This window comes from Ambystoma mexicanum, chromosome 6q, assembly GCF_040938575.1.
Source record: "Ambystoma mexicanum isolate Mex_15411 chromosome 6q, UKY_AmexF1_1, whole genome shotgun sequence".
NCBI classification, from domain to species: Eukaryota; Metazoa; Chordata; class Amphibia; order Caudata; family Ambystomatidae; genus Ambystoma; species Ambystoma mexicanum.
This window is the reverse complement of record NC_090937.1, coordinates 972,509,770-972,530,355: the sequence shown is the minus strand read 5'-3', so window position 1 is coordinate 972,530,355 and position 20,586 is coordinate 972,509,770.

Sequence of the window (20,586 nt, the reverse complement as noted above, 5' to 3'; positions counted from 1 at the left end):
ATTGTCTACCCCAAATGGATCTGCTAAAACAGACTGCCTATAGATCTAGATGTTGTTTGTTGATCCTGGAAAGTTGGCATTCACATTCAAGACTGTGTTTGCTGCATCACAGACCATCTGCACATTTACAGATTTTCAGTGTGTCATGTTCCTATACAGGATTCCAAAGGCTCCTGGGGTTATGAGGGCCACATGGGGGCACTCAGTTCACTGTATATTTCAGGAGACAATGCAATCACTATGCCTTGTGCCTGCATCATGGGGATAGTCATATATGGATCAAATTAAGGAAATGCGGTAATGCCCTTGGCTGTAAGAAATGAGAGATTATCGATGTACTGTTACTGGTCCTCTGAATGGAGCCTGTGTCAAAACAATGTAAGCCAGATGGGATGTCATCTGGTGGTGGTAGGGCATGTCCTCACACATTGTGGGTCTGGTAAGAGCCCCTTCCCATTGTTTCACCATCTACAGGACTATATGGGTTGGGAAAAAGTCTGGGTGATCCCTTCATCTGCCAGTTGAAAAATGGTGATCCTCCTCTTATGAATCGTTTTCCTCATTTCCTTCTACTCATTAGACGTTGCAGCAGCATGTTGTCTACTGGATCAGGCCTTTTGGAGAAATTTACCTGCCTCAAGGTGCTAGCCTTTTATACAGTGTTATGTATTGTAATTGACTTGGCCTGTCCCATTTTTTTGGGTGGACAAATCGATTGCGCTCCTTTTTGGACCAATTGCTCAACTTTGTGATTGGAGAAAATGTTGAAGAGCCTTTCTTGGAGCAAACCAGGTGCTCAGATTTTGAGTATCAGGCTTTGAAGCATTGTGGCTCGCTTTTAGTGGACACTCCCTTTGTGCATGCTTAATTTGTTAGATGTGGATGCAATCTACCCATGTTGTGCATTTTTGGCATATATATTTTGTCAATCTGGCCCTGTTAATAAGGTATAAGGTAGCAGGATCAAATCTGAGATGCTTATTGCATTTGCTGATTTGCTCCAGTGCACATCTTTGTGAATGGGGTCCATATTTGAAGCCAAGCCCTAACATTGAAACCAACTATGTAAGTAGACATGACAAGAACATGAATGTTCTACAGTTTTGTATTTATCTCCACATTTCTACCAGAATGTACCTACTTGAGTTACAACAAAATCCATAAACTGTAGAAGGAATTCTGATGTAGAAAAGCTGTTGCTGAATCTAGAATGCAGTTTTTTTTTAGCAGGGCCATTAAGACTGATGTAAGACTGATTTGCATGTGTAGCCTCTAACATCCTCACCCCAGGCAGATCATGCACTCAACCAACTGCTCATACACCAAGAACAGGACTATGAGTGAGGCGGTCAAGCATGAGCAAAGAGCAGCGATGCTTCCATGCAGATGGTACAACTGGTAAAATTATGCTTTTTCCATGCCTTATACAATAGTAGTAAGGGACATCTTTCAATCACCACAGCGATGATGAGCAGGGGTAATTCCTCCCCATGTGCTCTACTGCACAATCCTCCGCAGCATACTCTCCTCCTGCTGCTTTTACTGCTGTAACATTCTCCATCATGCAAGGCATGTCTCATGTTCTTGCTTTCTTGCAGTTCCCCAGGGATCCTCAAATCACCTGGGTCCAGTTGAAAGACGTGTTTGACTGTAGCAAAACATGAGAGGTGAAAGCTGGAAAGTCTAGAGTTAATCTGAACCTCTGGCATCACTCTGGGCAACACCTCCAGACCAGGGCTGCTGCTGGGCATGGGCCACATGTGCAGCTGCACTTGGCCCCATGCCCGCTGCACTCATGGTGGGGCCCCGGGCAGAGGGTGCCATCTGTCTGGTCGGACTCCCCATCTCCCTCCCTCAAAATGATGTGCAACACAGCATGAGGGAGGGGGGTGAGGGGTGGAGCGGCCCATGGCCCCATGGCCCACGAGAGATAGAGCGGGCACTGGGCATGTGGCACCGGCAGGACTGTACAATGTAACAGTTTGCCAGCGCCCACCATGATTTCACTGACGTCACCAATGGCCAGAAAGCCTCAGCAAGATAAGAACTCTCAGAGCCAGTTACTTATCACCTTTCCAGCCAGCAGGCAGTAGTTGGTGGAGAAGAAATGGCGCAGTGCCAGGACAGCTGGGCTCTGGAGCGGATGCCTTCTGGACTCGCGGGGCGTTGTGTTGTTGTGGCCTGTTCCTTCCTTGGACGAGCACGTCAGCAGGCAGCAGCAGCAGGTAAGGCACCCCTACCCTCCACCCCTCCTCCGAATTTTGTGAATGGCAAGTCCCGTTAGTGTTTGTGTGTGTGTGGTCAGTGGTCTGACTGTAAGCATCACAGTCCCACGGCCTGGCTCCCTTGCCTAGTGTATGTGTGTCTTAAACCCGCACTATTTCTGTCACATGTATTTTTTTTAAATAATTCCTAATTAGGGACACCGTAGAAACGATCTGCATTTGTGGAAGTAGAGCGTGCCTTTGTTTTTCTTTTTTCATCAGTGTTTAGTTTTGCTTTGCGCTCAGGCAAGGGATCCATTGTGCTTTTTTTCTGCAAACTCTGCATCTATGCATCATTGTATAAGAATGTTTGTTATTATTATTCTTGCACCTATTTTCAATTCGAGACACTGATCTAAAATAATTTGTCCAGAATCACACACTTTCTTTTTTGGCCGCAGTCGTAGTTAGGATTAAAAGCAAGGGCTCTGCTTTCTTTGCAAATTTGCCACTACACATTTTATCCTCCTTCTCTTTGCTTGTTAATAAATAGTAAAAAAGCTGAAGGCAAAACAATCGCACTACAAAATACTTCAGCCGGAATCCCGCAGACTATAATATCGCCACACAACATTGTTTTTCATTCATACACAGAGGGCCTCATTACGACCCAGGCGGCCACGGAATGTACGGTGCCGGTAAGGGACCGGCACCGTACATTCCGGGCTGCCCAATTACGAGGTCCGCTAGCGGGTCCCACTGAGGACGTCTAGCGTTGTTAGCATCCTCCACATTCCAATTCAGCTCTACGGGGCTCAAATGGGAATGGGGATTAATTTTTACCGGCGCCCAGAAAAGGGCAATTACCGGGTCTGACAAGGTCGGCATGACCCGATTATTGCCCTTTTCTGGGCGCCGAAAAAAAAATCATTACTGGCAGCAGCCGTGTCCTTAATAAGGGCATGGCTACCGTCTGGGTCGTAATGAGGCCCTATGTTAATTGCAGTTGCTGAATTCCATTGCCTGGAGTTTGACGCATTAAACATGTCTCATCTGGCTACAGCCTCAGTGCTACGAAGCAACATTTTCGATTTAGCACTTTAGAAGGGGGGCCCCGGGGGGAACGCGAAGCGTTTCCCCCCGGGCAAGTTTTTGGCGCTGCACACGGCCAGCGAGTGGCCGTGGGGGCAGAGTGCCCCTCTGGGGTATTTAAGGGGGCAGGGAAGGTTCGGGAGGCAGGCGACGGTTGGACTTGGCGATTGCCTGCTCCCGAGCCTTCCCTGGTATTGAGCGGGGCCTACAGGTGTGCGAGTTAGTGAGGTGAGGAAGAGGAGGGTTGGTAGAGTGGTCGGGTAGGTAGTTTGTTAGCTTATGAAAAAAAAAAATATTTAGTTAGTTAATATTTGGGGAACGTGTAGTAGGGGTGCCGTAGATAAGACACCCCTTGTCGGTTTATCAGTGGGTCCCGCGTTGTCTGGGGTGCGGCGTTGGGAAGCCTAGGGAGTTGGTGTCTCGAGGTCCCTGGGGGGTGCTGTGGGGGAGTTTATGGGCAGGCGCTTCCTTCCCTCGTGGGGGCCTCGGAGTGTTGGGAGGACCCGGTGTCGGCACCGCTTCGTTCCGTGGCTTCTTCCCGGGCGCTGGTGCGGAGGTGAGGCTGGGGTGGCCGTTGTCAGAGCCCGTGTGTTCCGGGCTCGCTAGGCCGAGTGCGCGGTGACAGGCTTTGTCATTAGAGGGCAGTGCGGTCCTCTTAAAGGGACCGCTTCCTTTTTGCTTCCAAGGAGCGGCAGGGCACTGCGGTGTGGCGGGAGGGCCACCAGGGGGCGGGCTACAGAGTAAAGAATATGCACAGGGGTGCTCAGTAATATAAAAAAATAAAAATAAAGAATGAATAAAGGAACAGGAGAGAAAGGAAGGGGTTTTCTGGGGGGTTCCCAGCTCTAGGGGTGAGTGGGGGGGGCCCTTTGGGGGTCTACGAGTAGATTATCAAGAGAGCTGGAAGAGGGGGTTTCTCTCCAGGCCCAGGGGGCGTTGGCGAGGAGGGGGGGGGGGTTTATTAAAAAAAAAATATATATATATATATATTTTTGCTTTTTAGTTAGAGATAATAAGGTTGTAGGGACCAGGGGTTATTTACCCCTGGGGTATTTAGCGGTTAGCTCAACTTCGTTGTGGTTTCGCCTCTAGTAGGGGCCTTTTCTTTCCACGGGTAGGTCCCGGCTCAGGGGCATAGGTAGTGGGGAGCGGCAAGGGGCGTATTGTAGTGCACCAGTAAAGGTTGGGGCACGATGGTAGGGCAAGGTGCAAGCAGAGAGGGGTTGGTGGATGCGAGGGCGCTAAGGGAGGCCCATGCCATAATTAGCAGGGCAACTAAGGCCCAGCTGGAGGGGGTGGTGGGGGAGGTCACGGGTGAGGGGCAGACAAGTGGGGGTAGGCCGCAGCGGAGAGCGGCAGCTGATGGGGCTCTCGCGGCCGTGGTGGCTTGCACCCCCGCAGCGGGGAGAGCGGAGGTTTGGGAATCCAGGGGCAGGAAGATGAGGAGGGAGATAGACAGGAGGGCGTCCGGGGAAGAAGGGATTTCGGGTGGGCAGCCACGTGGGGAGGGGATGGGGGATAGCACTAAGGGAGCAGCGAGTGCGCAAATGGAGGTGGCTCAAAGGAACCACGGTGGGGCTATGGTGGAGGGGCAGAAGGGGGTGCAAGGGCAGCGGGGAAGAGGGGGGAAATACCTACGGAAGAGTGCGGGTGGGAGAAGGAGAGGGAGGTCCCCATCAATTGAGGTGGATAGGGCGGGGTGCGGAATGGCCCCCCCGGGTAGGGTGAGTGAGGGCGGAGGGCGCTGCGCAGCCCCCGCTGGTCAAATTGAAGTAGAGGGTTTGAGAGCGGCCCCTACTCGGTCAGCGTACGGAGAGCCTAGAGGGTGCAGCACGGCCCCTAGCAATGAAGAACCCAGGGTGGAGGTCAGAGCGCCTCGCCCGAGAGAAGAGGACCAGGCAGGGGTTTCCACGGCCCCGCCGAGAAGACGTCAGAGGAGTGGCGGGGTGGACACCCCGGGCTCGCAGGAGGAGGAGCAACTCGACTGGGGCACGAGCTCGCAGCCACAATGGTATTTGATGGGTGATGAAATGGGTTTGGAGGATTATGTGGGGCAGTGGGAGGTGGATGGTTATAGGTCGGCGGGGGTAAGGAGGGAGGAGAGAAGAAGTTGGGCTTGGGATATGGACAGGTGCAGGGGGGTCGGGGGCAAGTGGGAGGGGGAAAGGTTGGCTGGGTGAGTCTGCTGACATGTTTTGTCCCCGCAGTAGGAGCCCGATAAGGAAGGAGATGAGGAGCATTGGTGTGGATGCAAGGCAGCAGACGGCGGGTGCAGAAAGAGGTGAGCAGGAAAGGGATTGGTCATCTGCTTGGCAGAGAAGGGTCCCAGGAGGGGGGACGGGAAACGAAGGGTCGGGTTTGCAAGGGCTGAGGAAAGAAGTTGGTGTGCAGGCCATTGGAGCCTTGGGGGTTGAAAAGAGCATTTGCTCAGTGGAGATTCAGACGGACAAGGTGGTAGAGCCATTGGGGCTCGAGGTGCAAGGGAGAAAAGAGAAGGAGGTTGAAATGATAGGAAAGGAGAAAAAATTGCCATACATGGGGATAACAAAACCGTTGGGGGCGCACTTGATGGTGGCGACCAGGGAAAAGATCCAGGCGGGGGAATTTGTAGATGTTTTTAAATTGCTCCGTAGGGAAGTGAGAGCTAAGGAGGGGTCCAAAGAAGAGGAGAGGGAACTGGCTGCGCGACCAAGGGTACCGGTGAACATTGAGAATTGGACGTCAGCATTTATCATTTACGCAAGTGTTTATTGTGAAAAATTTCCTGAGCGTTGTGTGGCCCTACTTAAATATATGGACGTAATTAGGAAGGCTTTCACGAGTTTTGGGGGTTTTGCGTGGGTGAGGTATGACGAGAAATTCAGAGCGAGAATGGCGGAGGACAGTCAAGCGGTCTGGGGGGAGATAGACATGGATCTTTGGCTGCAATGGATGGCTCCAACGAGGCCTGCCCCGACACTGCACACAGCAAGTGGGCTGCCGGTGCCCTTCTGGCCCTTTCTTGATCGCCCCGCCCATGAACGGGCTGGGGGAGGGGGCAGAGGGCAGTCCTCAGCGGCATGTTGGGCGTTCAACAAGGACGGCTGCACTAGGACCCTGTGTAGGTTCAGGCATGAGTGCAGCAAGTGTGGTGGAAAACACCCGCTTACGCAGTGCTTCCAACAGGGAGACAGGGGGAGGGGGAGAGGTGCGGGCAGAGGGGTTGTGGGGAAAGGCTTTTGCGCCAATTAAGGTGGGGGTTCTGCAAAAATGGTTGCAATTTTATCCGGACAGGGTTGGGGCGAAGATTTTGAGTGAAGGGTTCAGTCAAGGTTTCAGATTGGGGTATGAGGGCCAAAGGGTGCGCCGGTAGGCTGAAAATCTGAAGTCAGCCAAAGAAAATGTGGAAGTGGTAAGGCAAAAATTGAGCAAAGAAATAGCGGCGGGAAGGATCGTGGGGCCATTTGATGACCTGCCGGGTGACCTAGACATATCCCCATTGGGGGTGGTGCCCAAGAAAGCTCCGGGGGAGTTTAGGTTAATACACCATTTGTCTTGGACGGAGGGCATGTCGGTGAATGATTTCATTGCCCCGGAAGAATGTGGGGTTGTATATGCAAGTGTTGACCAGGCAGTGGAGTTGGTAAGGAAAGAAGGGCGGGGGGCCTTCATGGCCAAGTGTGACATCAAAGCGGCGTTCAGGTTAGCGGAAGACAAAACAGAAGGGCCTGCAGTGGTGTTGACATTTTTGGGAATTGAACTGGACTCAGTGGCTATGACCTCACGCTTTGCCGTATGACAAGGTGAGCAAACTGGTGGTGTTGCTGGAAAAGGCAGTGGGGGCCAAGAAAATGACGCTGGTTGACATGCAGAGATTGGTATGGCATCTGAATTTTACATGTAAGGTGGTAGCCCCAGGGAGGACGTTTTGTAGGAACATGGCGAGGGCTATGGCGGGAGCAAAGTGCCCACATCACCGGATAAGAGTATCGGGGTCAGTGCGGGACGACTGCAGATTTTGGCTGCGTTTTTTGGAGAGGTTTAATGGGGTGTCAATGTGGTTGCAGGGGGACCTGGTGACATGGGAGGTGCAGATATTTTCGGATGCGGCAGGAGCGGGGGGTTTCGGAGTGTTTTGGGGGGGAAAATGGTGTGCGGAGAAATGGCCTGAACTGTGGTTGAAGGAGGGAAGGAGTATAGCATTCCTTGAGTTTTTCCCACTATTGGTGGCATTGGAGCTGTGGGGGAAGGATTTGCGGGATAGGAAAGTGAATTTCAATGTGGACAATGAATGTGTGGTCCACGTGGTAAACAGGCAGTCAGCAAAGGATCAGAGGGTGGCAAGACTCATGAGGGAGTTTGTGCTGAGATGCATGGAACTGAATGTGGTGTTTAAGGCAACACATGTGCCGGGGAAGGATAATGGCATCGCTGATGCATTATCTCGTTTTCAATGACAGAGATTCCATGGATTGGCTCCAGAGGCGGATCAGGAGGGGCAGCAGATTGCCGAAGAGCTGTGGAAGATAGGAAGATGAGAGCGCTGCCTTTGGTGGAGCGTTCATTGGCCGGGGCGTCTAAGGAGGCGTACAGGAGGGTATGGGAGGATTTTATTGGGGGGGGAGCGCATAGTTGGAAAGGAACATGAGATGCGGAAGAGAGGAGGAGGGACGATGTCGTGAATTTCCTCCTGAGGTGTATGGACAGGGGCTGGTCAAGAGCGACTATAGCAGGGAAGTTAGCAGGAATTGCTTTTTATGGGAAGTGGTTTTGGGGTTTTCAGCCGAGTGGGGGGGAAATGGCGAGTAGGATGTTGGAAGGATGGGCAAGGGAAAGTAAGAGGGACAAGGACAGGAGGAGGCCGATATCGGCGGAATTGCTGCAGAGGTTGGTTAAGGCAGTAGGGGGAATTTGCTGGTCGGTATGGGAGGGGGAGCTGTTTGCGACATGTTTTACGTGGCTATTTTTCGGGGCTTTTCGGGTTTCGGAGTTGGTGGGGGGAAAAGGGGGATCTGGGGGTCTGCAGTGGGAGGATGTGCACATTACAGAATTGGGTTTGGACATAAGGATTAATAAGTCTAAAACGGACCAGAAGGGAAAGGGTTCCTGGGTTTTGTTGGGGCGGGGGAGTAAGGATTTATGCCCAGTGCTGGCAGGTAGGCTGTGGAAGGAGCGGTGTGGGGTGGAGACAGGCTTGGTGTTCAAGCATGAGGATGGGTCATCGGTTTCAGCGGCAAGTTTTGGGGGTACTGCGGAAGGCTCTGCGGGTGTTGGGAGAAAAGGGTGAGGATTTTGGTACATATTCATTCAGGATGGGTGCGGCATCGGAGGGAAAGAGGTTGGGTTTCACGGAGGATAAGGTGAAAAGTTTGGGGCGGTGGAAGTCTGGGAGGTACAAGGGGTACGTCAGGGATTTTCATAAGGGAAATTGTTGAAGGATGGGGGTTTAAGCGGGGCTGACAACAACGTGGGTTTGTGGTATTGTATTGTGGTGGTAATTTTGTAATTTCTTTTTCAGATCCTGTGCGAAAGGAGGGGTAGTTGGCGCAAGTGTGGATTGTCGGCCATTCAATTGTTAAATGGGCTGGGAAAGAAGCGGAGAAAAGGGTTCTGGGCAGGAAACTGGGGTGTAGCTATAAGGATGTGGTGGTAAAATGGCATGGGTTAGGGGGCCTGCGGTGGGACCAGTTGCTGCCTATGCTGGCAGGGTTGCGGGAGCGCTACGGGGCGCCGGAGGTGTTGATCATTCACGCTGGGGAGAATGACTTGGTGAGGGATACTGGGGTGGCCCTACTAAGGAAAATGAAAAGGGATTTGGTCTGGGTGCGGGAAATGTGGCCGCAAGCGGAGGTGTTGTGGACTAAGTTGTTGCCGCGTAAAGTATGGAGGGGAGCAAGGAGCGAGGGTGCTATAGAGCGGGCTAGAAAGGGGATCAACAGAGAGATGGTGAAGTTTTGTGCCTCTGTGGCAGTACAGGTGATGGATCATAAGGAAATAGTGTATGAGGGCTTTATGATTTTTAGGGAGGATGGGGTGCATTTGTTGGTTTATGGGAACAATCACTATTTGGCGGACTTGTGCTGTTGGCTGGGAGATTGGTTGAAGAGTTGGAAATAAAGGAAGGTGGTTGGGGGGGTGGGGCAGAAAGAACACCTCGGGGGAGGGTTTTTCTGGTGCCGGGGGCATGGCCCCTTTTGATGTGGGGGGAGGGAAGCACAATGGGGGAATGACACAGGAAATGAGGGGGTGGTGCTGTTTGCACAAGCGGGCCACGCCGGGGGAACAAGTATTGAGCCTGGAGGGGCATGGCCCCAGGGAGAAAGCGGGACGCCTGGAAAAGGGGTAAGGTGATGGTAAGGTCCAGGGGACAGTTAGGGAGGAAATGGCTTTATTTAATTATTTAATTGTTGGGGGAAATGAAAATGTGTAATTAGTTAATTGGTTGTTTAAATATTTCGTTAGTCTGGTAGGCCATGGAGCCAGGTAAGCGTTAATTGTAAGCTTGGGCCTGTCACATTAAAGCGACCTTTTCCACTTTTAAATGAGTCTGGGTTTTTGTGCAGTAAGCCAAAAATGTACACATAACAAAACGTACAACTGCCAGAAATTTCAGTGAAAAGCAGCTGTTGCCTTTCTTGCTGAAATGTTTGGTTGGACAGACATTTGAACTCGCCATTCAATGATAGGGAATTTAAGAAAATAAGGAGTAAAGCGAAGATCATTATTCCAACAAAATAGGGGGATTATAAATGAATAGACAACTACTGGTCTCACTAAGTTGTATGTAAAGTGTTTAGGCTGCTGAGAAATGAGTTTATTTGATCTCAGCGCGAGTTACCCTCATGGCCTGGTCCCTTTCTCGCCTTCATGTTGTTTTGTCTGAGACGGTTCCAGCGTAGGAGTCGGGACATCACTCGTGTTATTTTGGTTCGAGGGTTTGTACATCTGTAGAGCGTGTAAATGTCAGAGGCATTAGCTAAGCACTAATCTCTTGTCACACATTAAATATGCTACAGGAGTGTTCTATTTGTAATGGTGAACCCGCTGGCAGCTGTTTATAATTCATGCAACGTGCATTTTTACAAGCTTTCTGCCATTTGATTGTAGAACCAGGAAACCTAGGTCTGTGCCAGTATTAAATAAAGATTGGCAACTCATATTCAGGACTGGGGCAATATTCAAATTATGAAGAACCATGTTTGCATGTAAGTAACCCTCACTTCCGGTGATGTCACTTCCTGCGATGTCACTTCCTGCAATATCATCACATGCAAATTAAGGGGACCGGACTTAACTTGCCACACTTGCCCCAACAAATCCTAGGACCGACCATGGTCCAGACCATCGTTCTTCAGCCTGCCAAGCCATTACGGACCGGGGAAAACCATGCTTGGTCCCATCCCAAAAGGGGCAGTCCAGCCCGAACTTCTGGGTCACATCTCTTCAGCACGAGAACAGAAGCAACTCAAGACATGTTTCAGCCTCTTTGGAAATCATCAGTGAGCCTCCCATATTCAAACAGGCAGTTTGCTTGCCTGTATCCCAATGGCCCATGCAGGGGGAAGCAAAACGCCCCCGGCCCTCCATTGTCCATTGGACTTGCGCATTGAGGAGCTAAACTGTCAACTCTGTTTACCTTTGGCAGTTTAAGCCAGTCCAGAAGCACTCCTTCAGCTGCAGCAGACAGCTGCTGGAGCGCTCAGTGTATCCACTGGGCTGGCACTGGTACTTCATGATTGGCGAGTGTACTGGCAGGTTGGTGCCCCCTTGCCTGTTATGGATGAGCCATCCCTGCCCGCGTCTCCTTTTACCAATAAAATAAAGTTTGTTCCATGACTAACACAACCATTATTAAGAGCCATGTTATGATCACCAAAATATGGTTGATCCTTTCTCATTAAGGCTCAGCGGAATTACAAAAAAAGTGTGCAATCCAGCTCAGAGATTATGCCCCCAATGGGAGCATGTCATTATTCTGACAAAAACAATAGAGGTCAACTTCTCGAAACTAGTGCATCAAATAGCGAAGCTGAGATTAGACCCCCTGAGAGTCCTAGAGTAACTTTAACCGAAGGTCCGGCATCCTTTAATTGCTGCAATTTGTTAACCAGGGAGGACTTTATAAAAAGTGTTCATAGGTTGAGGACTTCAGGTTCAGACATAGCTACCACCATAAGTGCATCCTTTCATAGAGGGACATTCCCAACCTTATTGAAAACAGCCCAGGTTACTCTCCATTTGAAAATGAACTCCGCTGGTCTCGATAATTTAACAGATTTCAGGCCTCTATCAAATCTACCGTTCATTAGTACGATAATGGAAGCAATAGCTACCTCACAGTTGTCCAACTAGCCATAAAAGAACATTTTTTTTATCTGCCTCACAATCTGGGTTTTGCCCGTGTGATAGTACATAGACTTTGGTCTTATGTTTGCGGGAGAAACATCTGGCTAGCAGAGATTGAGGAGACTTGCCAGCTTCGATTCTCCTCAATTTTCCAGCCGCTTTTGACATGGTAGACCCTAATATATATTTATTGAATGCCTAAAATCTGAGATGAATGTTTCCAGGGTCGTATTAGCCTGGATAAAATCATATTTGACTGGCAGAATTCAGAGAGTCCAACTTGGAAATGATTTGTCGGATAGGAACTGTAGAGTGCCAAAAGGTTCTGCTCTTTCATCCCTTCCTTTCGATATGTATATATCTCCCTTACCAAATATCATTGAAAGTTGGGGTTTTGACTGTCAGCTATATGCTGATGATTCACAGCTTCTAGTATATCTACACAATAGTAATGAGACAGGTAGGAAAGTGGGAGAGGGCTTGGGGCGTCACAGAGACGGTTGCAGGGCAATGTTCTCAGACTTGATGGGGAAAAAACGAAATACTGTTAGTAGGTGGCCAGAGGGAGGACCCCTTACCATTTACGTGGCCCTCTAGTTTATGCACCCCTTCTGTTCCAGGTGAGGTAGACACTTGGGAGTACTGATGGATATTAAATTGCTCTTCACCCCCAGGTGGATGCTGCAGTGCCCACTTTCACCCATATAATCTAAGCAGATGTGGCTACCTCTTAGATCTGAATCACTGAAAGACCCTAGTTCAAGCAGTGGTCCTTTTCAGAATCCAATATTGTGCAGCTGTCTATCTGGGTGTAGCAAAGAAATTGTATAGAGAAATTGCAGTCAGTACACAATCGTGCACTACGAATAATGTATGTGCTCAAAACGTTTGAGCATATCTCTGCTGCCTGCGCATTATTGAAGTCCTTATGCAAAGCAGAGTTTAACTCTCATTTGGAAATTCATTCCGGGAATGGGGCCTATAAATTTGGCCAGATTTGTAAAGCCTTACACTCTCGTTCGCGGGCTCAGATCGATCAGGAAAAATCTATTGCAGAAGGCTAAATATGCGACAAAAGTCTTGAGGCAAAGTGATCAACACCTTCAGGTGTTGCCTTTGGAATGGTCTACCAATCCTAATTCTCAGCTGTCCTACTGTGCAAAGTTTCAAGACCTGATTGAAAAAGCATTCATCCTCTTCTTTTTTTATTTCTTGAATTTTAAAATGCTGGATCGTGGTGAGGCATGAACTGTTTTTTATATGTTTTAATGTAATTCCATTTTGATTATGTTTTAATTGGTATGCATTTTGATTTGATTTGTATTGATGTAGTGCCTTGAAATTTGTTTAGCAATTGGTTTAGTAAGACGTTTGCAATCAATATTTTTTCTATTCTATTCCTCACTTGCGCCACAAGAAGAAGCAGCCCAATTCATAAAGGGCATCTGAATGTCCATATTACACATGCGATCAGATGTCCTTTTTCTCTCTTTTATGCATTTGCAAAAATAAGGGGAAATTTCAGGGCATTCACAAACGCAATGCGCTTTTTAATACTCTGAAAGGGAGGGTCTGTTTCAAAAGGCGCAGAAGGAGGTGCAAATCATGACAGGGTCCTTGCTGACAGTCGTGATGTTTTTCTAAGTGTGACAGCCACGGTTTAAACCATGTCCGTCACACTCGCATTTCCCAACATTTTCTCTGACATTTCACAGAGACCGGCCTTAAATAGTCCTCCACATACCGCAACTCACCACTATATCCCCTCTAACGCAGTGAGTTAGTGAAACGAAATAAACAAACCCAATAATTGCTAACTATCATACAACCACTTAAGAAACATTGGAGTTGCGCGAAGGGTATCTGTTAACCACAGAACACGCTAAGGAAATTCACAAAATATAGATCAGTAACAATTGATCTGCCCTATCGACCCATCTGAAAACTAAACACTTTGACTGCGGGATACTAACCCTTTGAGCTGTGGACTGTTCAGATATGATGACTGTGGATACTATCCCTTTGAGTCGTACAAACAACACAAAAAAACAGACATGATAACGGCAAGGCTTATGCCCTTTGAGCTGGGAGAACGCTGCACACAGTGGGATGTGGGGCAAAGACCATTTGAGCCGTGTTAGGACAAATTCATACAATCATGACATTTGTGCTCCCAAATTAATATCAATCAGAGCCAACAAACGAGAAATAAGATGCTGGTTCAAAGAAAAGCTAAGAAGCCTAACTAATATATACAACTTGAGAAGTGGAGCATTCAGAGATAACTTATGAGCACCAGAACATGAAAATGAGTCTGGGAGCCATCAAGAAAAATCCAAACCAAAAACTCCTGTAAATAAATAGACGACTCACAATGGCCGAATGACATTCTAGAAATACAGGAGACAAAATCTCAAAATAATCAAAGAGTAAAAAACACACTGGAAGATCCTCCGTCAACATTTTGGGCCAAAGGATTGCAATACACAGTAACTGCAAAAAACATTAAACAGAAAAAAAACAATTGTTTCAAAAATAAAAGATGCAGTGCAGGCAACCTAGACTCAACAGAGATCTATGAAACATCACAATTACCAGTCGTAAAACAACTCTTGATTGAGAATGACAATCATACATCAGTGAACTCAGGAAAGGATCAAGAAAATATGGAGCAAGGTCCCATTATGAATGCAAATAAAATATCTATAATTGACAGTGCATCTCCAGCACATGAAGAGATGCAGGAAAACTGTACTCATTTTCCAAATCCAGTCATAAATACACCTCATGATCGACTAGAGGTGCGCTTCCAGCTCTGAACTTTGTGTTAACCTCACTAGTAAATATATTTGAATTGTTGAGGTCCGAAGTTCAATCACATTCATGTACATTGTTGGAAATGACAACAAACATGCGTAATTGTGAATCTGAGATAGTGGGTCTGAAATCAGCCATTAATCCATTGCTAATGCATGAACTAAAGGTGATGCACAATATCACCATGAATCAAGATGCAAGAACGGACACACTTCAGACCCTAATGACTGATTCATTCACTTATGTAGAACACTTAATTAAAGGAAAAAGCTCTAATGACAAAGACAGAAACAACCAGAGAAGGGACAGTGACCATCACGTACAAGACAGTAATGACATCCTAGATGATACTCCTCCGTCCAATTCAATGCTAGAAGAATTTATGAGACTTACCAACATAGTCGAAAGCATAGAAATAAGTGAGGAGAAGGTTTCCCAAACAAAAGAAATAATCCCAACGAGCAAAATTACAACACCCATATCAATTGACATTCCAAAAAACTCTCAACGTAAACAAAAACAAAAAAAATGTGCCTAAATACTCAGCAATAGCCCCAATTTCATCACAGGGACGTGAACCCAAATCATAAAATAGGAAAGGGCAAAAAATAAAAAACTCAATAAAAATAGTATTTGTACGTTCTCTTAAGATCTCAGAGATCGAACACACAAAAAACAAGGTAGGGTAAAATACAAAACAAAAAAATGAAAAGAATCAACAATAGAAACTAGAGCCTATATTCTACAAATGTAAAACATATAAATCTATAGCAAATACTTTGCAATCCCAACAAGGTAAGACTCAATCGAGCATTAATGTAATGAATACAGGAAGAAATGATATGAGAAATCATAAATACCCAGTAGAAGATACTAGACCTAAACAAGACCGAGTAAGGTGGGAATCAATCTTCCATCAATGTAAAAGTCAAGCCATTAAGCAAAGTACATCAGAAACAAAGAACTCTAATCAAACAAACAAAGAGAGTGAAAACGAAAGTACAGTAGGAACTCAAGCGGCTAAAAAAATACAAACTCTGGGAAGTCAATAAGTGACACATAATAATACACCAGACAATCAAGAAAATTCTGTCACTGGAGAATTCCCAAAAATTAAGACTCCAATTTCATCTTTACAGCCATATGCAATGCCTAGAGTGTGGCTACACCAATATAAGAGGAAATCTGACATGGAGCCTTTGAACAAAAGCAGGATTATTCCATTAACAAAACAAATCCCAATGCTTTATTTCTTTGCCTCTAATTGACAAATCGAAAGAGTCAGATTCCCCCAGTACAATTGCACATAGATAGTATAATTAGGGCTAAAATCACAAATAGGAGCAGAAGCATTATTAGCACATGCAGAAACCTTTAGCGAACTAGGTATAAAAATACTTGCAAGCCCAATTGAAAGTCAAAAATTGGAGCAGAGTTTAAGGCAGGCGAAAGGAGAGGGAAATAACAACACCCAAGCTAGCATAAGTAATCTATCCAAAATATAAGAAAATCCAAGACAACAAACCACAAGAAAAGAAGATAATCCATCAAACTCTGATTCAGTCATGTGGACAATTGTCCCTGAAATTATGAATTTCGTATTTGAAAAAATGCGGGAAAATCTGGATTCTCTTTAGGATGTTAGAATTTTGCATAATAGGGTGGAACACGAGAGGTTCTTAATCATTTAGATACAGACCAATGAAAGAAGAAATCTTTGCTAAATATGAACTAATCATTTTTTCAAGAATCTTGGCTGATGGATTAAATCAAATTAGACAGCTTCATGACAATAGAACAAATGACAACAGCAGGACCATTGGGTAGACCATCGGGGGCTTAGTGATATTGCCAAAGATCTCTTTGTGTCTGGACCTTTATCTTATTTCAACAGACTGTCAAGGTCTCTTAGCTGCTAGATTAAAGATGCGAATAGGAAGTAACTATACAGAAATAACAATCATCAATGTGTATTGGAACCCTTCAAAAATTCAACTAATCATCTTCTTAGAAGCTCTAGTGGACCTACTTTCAAAAATGCATGAGAAGTATACCACACCTAATATAGTGATACTTGGAGATATAAACTCACAATGTATCCCAGCACTCGACAAGATCACAGGCAAACTATTGAAAATAATAACAAGAAATTGAAAAAAATTGGCACAATTCTTAAAAGACCAAAACTTAAAAATTGTAAATGGCAGTGTAAAGGTTGACATTCCAGCAACTATCACCTGGTCCAGGGCTGAAAGCATCTCTATCTTAGACCACCTGATTCTATCAGAAGCCTTATTTGATTGCTGCAAACACTTCTCTATCCTGAGCGGCGGGACAAGTGACCATATGCTTTCCTTAGCAACACTAAACTTAGGAAAATCTGATCCGAGACAGCAACATCTTGAAGTCCTCGAAGTAAATAATGGCAAAAATAATGTCCGAAAATGTAAACAAAATTGAAGAGTATTGAATAATAAGCTCTGCAATCTCCCGAACAATGATAGAGAAGGAACTTTACACAAAATACTTACCCCAGATCATTTTAACAACTTCTTATGGGAGATAGAACCACATAAAACCTCAAAAATAACCCCATCTAAAAGACATGCACATAAATTTGATGAAACAATATGGATAAAAAAAGAGAACTGAAGAAAGCCATTAGCAATTTAAAACATATAAATCTCTCAATAGGAAACAAAGCAAAAGAGGGAAAAAACCTTAGAAATTATCATAGAAATTAAAAGCCCATAAGTCTCTACAGCTCCAGAGAAACGGAGAACAGATGTTGAATACTCTAATAACAAAAAACTCACCTAACTTCTGGAAATGCGTGAATAACGTGAATAATCCCCCGCATATATTACAGAGTAATGTAATTTCTGAAACAAACTGGTCTAATTATATTCGAAATACATTTAGAGATCCGAACTTCAAATTAATTAAAGAATAATTTCCAGTACCTTGGAACCTGAAAATAGATAAAGAGTTAGTAAATTACCTAATTTAAAAAGTCTATCTTCTTCTTCGCGATCGGCAGGCCCGAACAAGCTTACGAATGCGATCTTAAAATCTGATATAGACTTATGGGCTACAATATTACTTCATATGGCTAACAAGACCCTTCCAGATTCACGGAAAACTGCAATTATCATCCCTATATATACACGTGAGGAGATTGAGATGATCCTTTAAATGATCGTCCTATCACATTGCTTGATGTTGATGGAAAAATATTTGCATCAGTAGTCCTTCAACAATTAGAGTACTGAATCACAGAAAACAAAATCCTAAACAGATTTCAGACACGATTTCAGAAAGGGTTATCTACCACTCTCAATGGATTATCCATATCGATTATTTCCAGCCAGACATGGGTAAAAAACATCCGCCCATTAAATGGCACTTGATTAGACTTATCTAAAGCACAATACCATCAATAGAAGAAGGATTTGGGCCAAATTAGCCTCTTGGGGAATTCCAAGAGGTTTACTATCAATAATCCAATCCTTATCTTGTCATACCTCAGTTCAGGTACGGCTAAACACTCAGTCACCTAACAGAAGGTATACAAACAGAACATGCCTGCCTGCTTATTCACTCCTTACCTGGCCGACTTGTCTACAGCATTAGCATCGTAATCATTAGCAAGCCCAAAGATTGGCACTCAAAATATACAGTGGAATTTATATGCGGATGATGTGGTCCGTTTGGACTATACACCACGAGTACTCCAGCATCTGCTACATGCATTTGGCTATTATGCAAAATTAAATTACCTAATAGTAAATCCCGTAAAATCAAAAATCCTGATCTTCAAAAACAATGGCATGCGACAAGTCAAATATAAATGGATGATACAAGAGCAGATAATTCCAGTAACTCAAGATCTAATATATCTAGACATCAAATTGAAATCATCCCAGTCCAAAGGTTTATGGGAAGAAGATCTAGACCTAAAAATACTTTCTTTTGGTGCCCAAATGAAAGAAACATATACAGTATACTGCAAATTTTCGATCTCACCCCTGTTAAAATACTGCAAAGGTAAAGTAGTCGCGTTTATGGATATGAGACAATCTCACAAGCACAACAGATAAACTGGGAACGCATAGAAGGAAAACTCTGGAAAAAAAATTCTACACCTACCAATGAGTTACCCTATGGACTCGTTAACATATGAGCTAGGGTTGCCCTCATTAAACATGTCTCTTGATTGGAAAATTCTTCATACATTCAGAAGTATTATGACATCAAATGAGGAATCCCTGTACTCGGATATCCATCAAGAACTAAACAAGGGTCGAAATCGCCTCCGGAACTGTCTTAGTACATATACAAAGACAATTATGAGAACATGTGATAGAGAAATAGACAATCTGATTGTAGACCCAGCAGGTGTAAAGCAAGCTCTCTTGCAAACAGATTGGATCATGGCGATAACACAAATGAGAAAATACAAAATCTTCACATCACTTTCACTATTCGATAAACCAAAACACTATCTGCCGAATTATCTGAATTGGTTCAGAGACACGAGATTAAGGACTGTGTTCCTAAGATTTCTATAAAACCTTGTAAACACAGCTGTAGTATAGATGGTAAGAGACAAAGCCATCTTTAATGCAGTATATAACTTATGTGGAGAAAAGATCAACCAAACATATTTTAACATCATGTTTAGGCACCACAGACTCGCGTAACAAGAGATTTAAGAAGTATGTTGTTTGAAGAGAATGGATTCACACACAATCATTCTGGGAATGCCTAAGCACAAGTCATGAAAGAGCCCTGTCAATCGATGTAGTAGAGGTCGTAATAGAATTAGGATTCTTAGGGAAGGATCATGTGTAATGCTTGACTACCTTCCAACTGTTATAAGAACTGAATATAAGTAGCTATCTAAGAAATTGAGTTATAAAGTCTAATCCATTCAATAGTTTTAAAGAGACTGTCTATAAATAACAGCAATTGTATTTCGTTTAATTTGCTACTCTGAAATTCCTAGCCTTTTTTTAATTATACAATTGTGTAGATTTGTTGGATATTTTATACTGACATGTTTATAAATTAATGAAATGTGTAAAAAGTCAAATAGCAACAGCTAAAATGCACAATAAAAAAAAATGAGGCGGCATCTAGATTCTAAACGCGCCAGCAAATATGAAAAAACGCCTGCATGTATGTACGTGTGCATGCAAGGGTTTGTCTTTGGGTGAGCGTTACATGTGATATGTAAATGCAATGTATGCTGTATGGGAATACATGTAACATGTTTAAGGAGCTAGTGTGTATGTTGTATGGGTGCCCTTGGTAATGAGCTAGCGTGTATGTTGTATGAGTTTGTCTGTGAATGGGATAATGCATATGCTCTATGGGTATGAATGAATGTATGAGTGTGCGGGCCTCTGATTGGAGGAATGGGGGCTACATTGGTGCAGAGGCAGCAAGTTTTTTCTTTTTTTGATTGGCATGTGTTCTTTATTGGCAAAGCCCACATGGGTGTTCTAACATGGGGCGATGGGTACAATGGTGCAGGCTGCATAGCCATGTTTTCTTGTAATGGCATATATTTTTTATTGGTATTATGGCAAAACCTGCATAATGAATGTTCCTATGGGTGGGGAGGTGATTCATTGGTCCAGGCGCATGTATGTGTTTTCTTACCGTGGAATGGCATTTTTTACTGGCATTATGAACAAAGCCAACATGATGAATGCTCTTAAATGCCATACTATCCTACATTGGTGCAGCCAAAGGGGATATGTTTTCTGACTGTGGCATTGAATTTGTTGACTGGCATTATAAACAAAGCCAACAGGATTAGCATTCCTATGTGGGATGGTTTCATTGGGCAGACAGCATGCACATTTTTCTGACAATGGACATAGCACGTTTACTGGCGTTGTGGGCAAAGCCAACATGAGTATGATTGTTTTTGTGCATGGGGGAGTTTGTAGGTGCAACCAGTGTGCACTTACTTTCTTACAGTGGGCATATCATTTCTACTGGCATTATGCACAAACCCGGCATGATTAGTGTTTCTATATTGCGGGGTTCATTGGTGCAGGAAGTATGCACATGTTTTCTTACCATTGCATGGCATTTTCTATTTGCATTATGGACAAGGCCAACATGATAAGTGTTC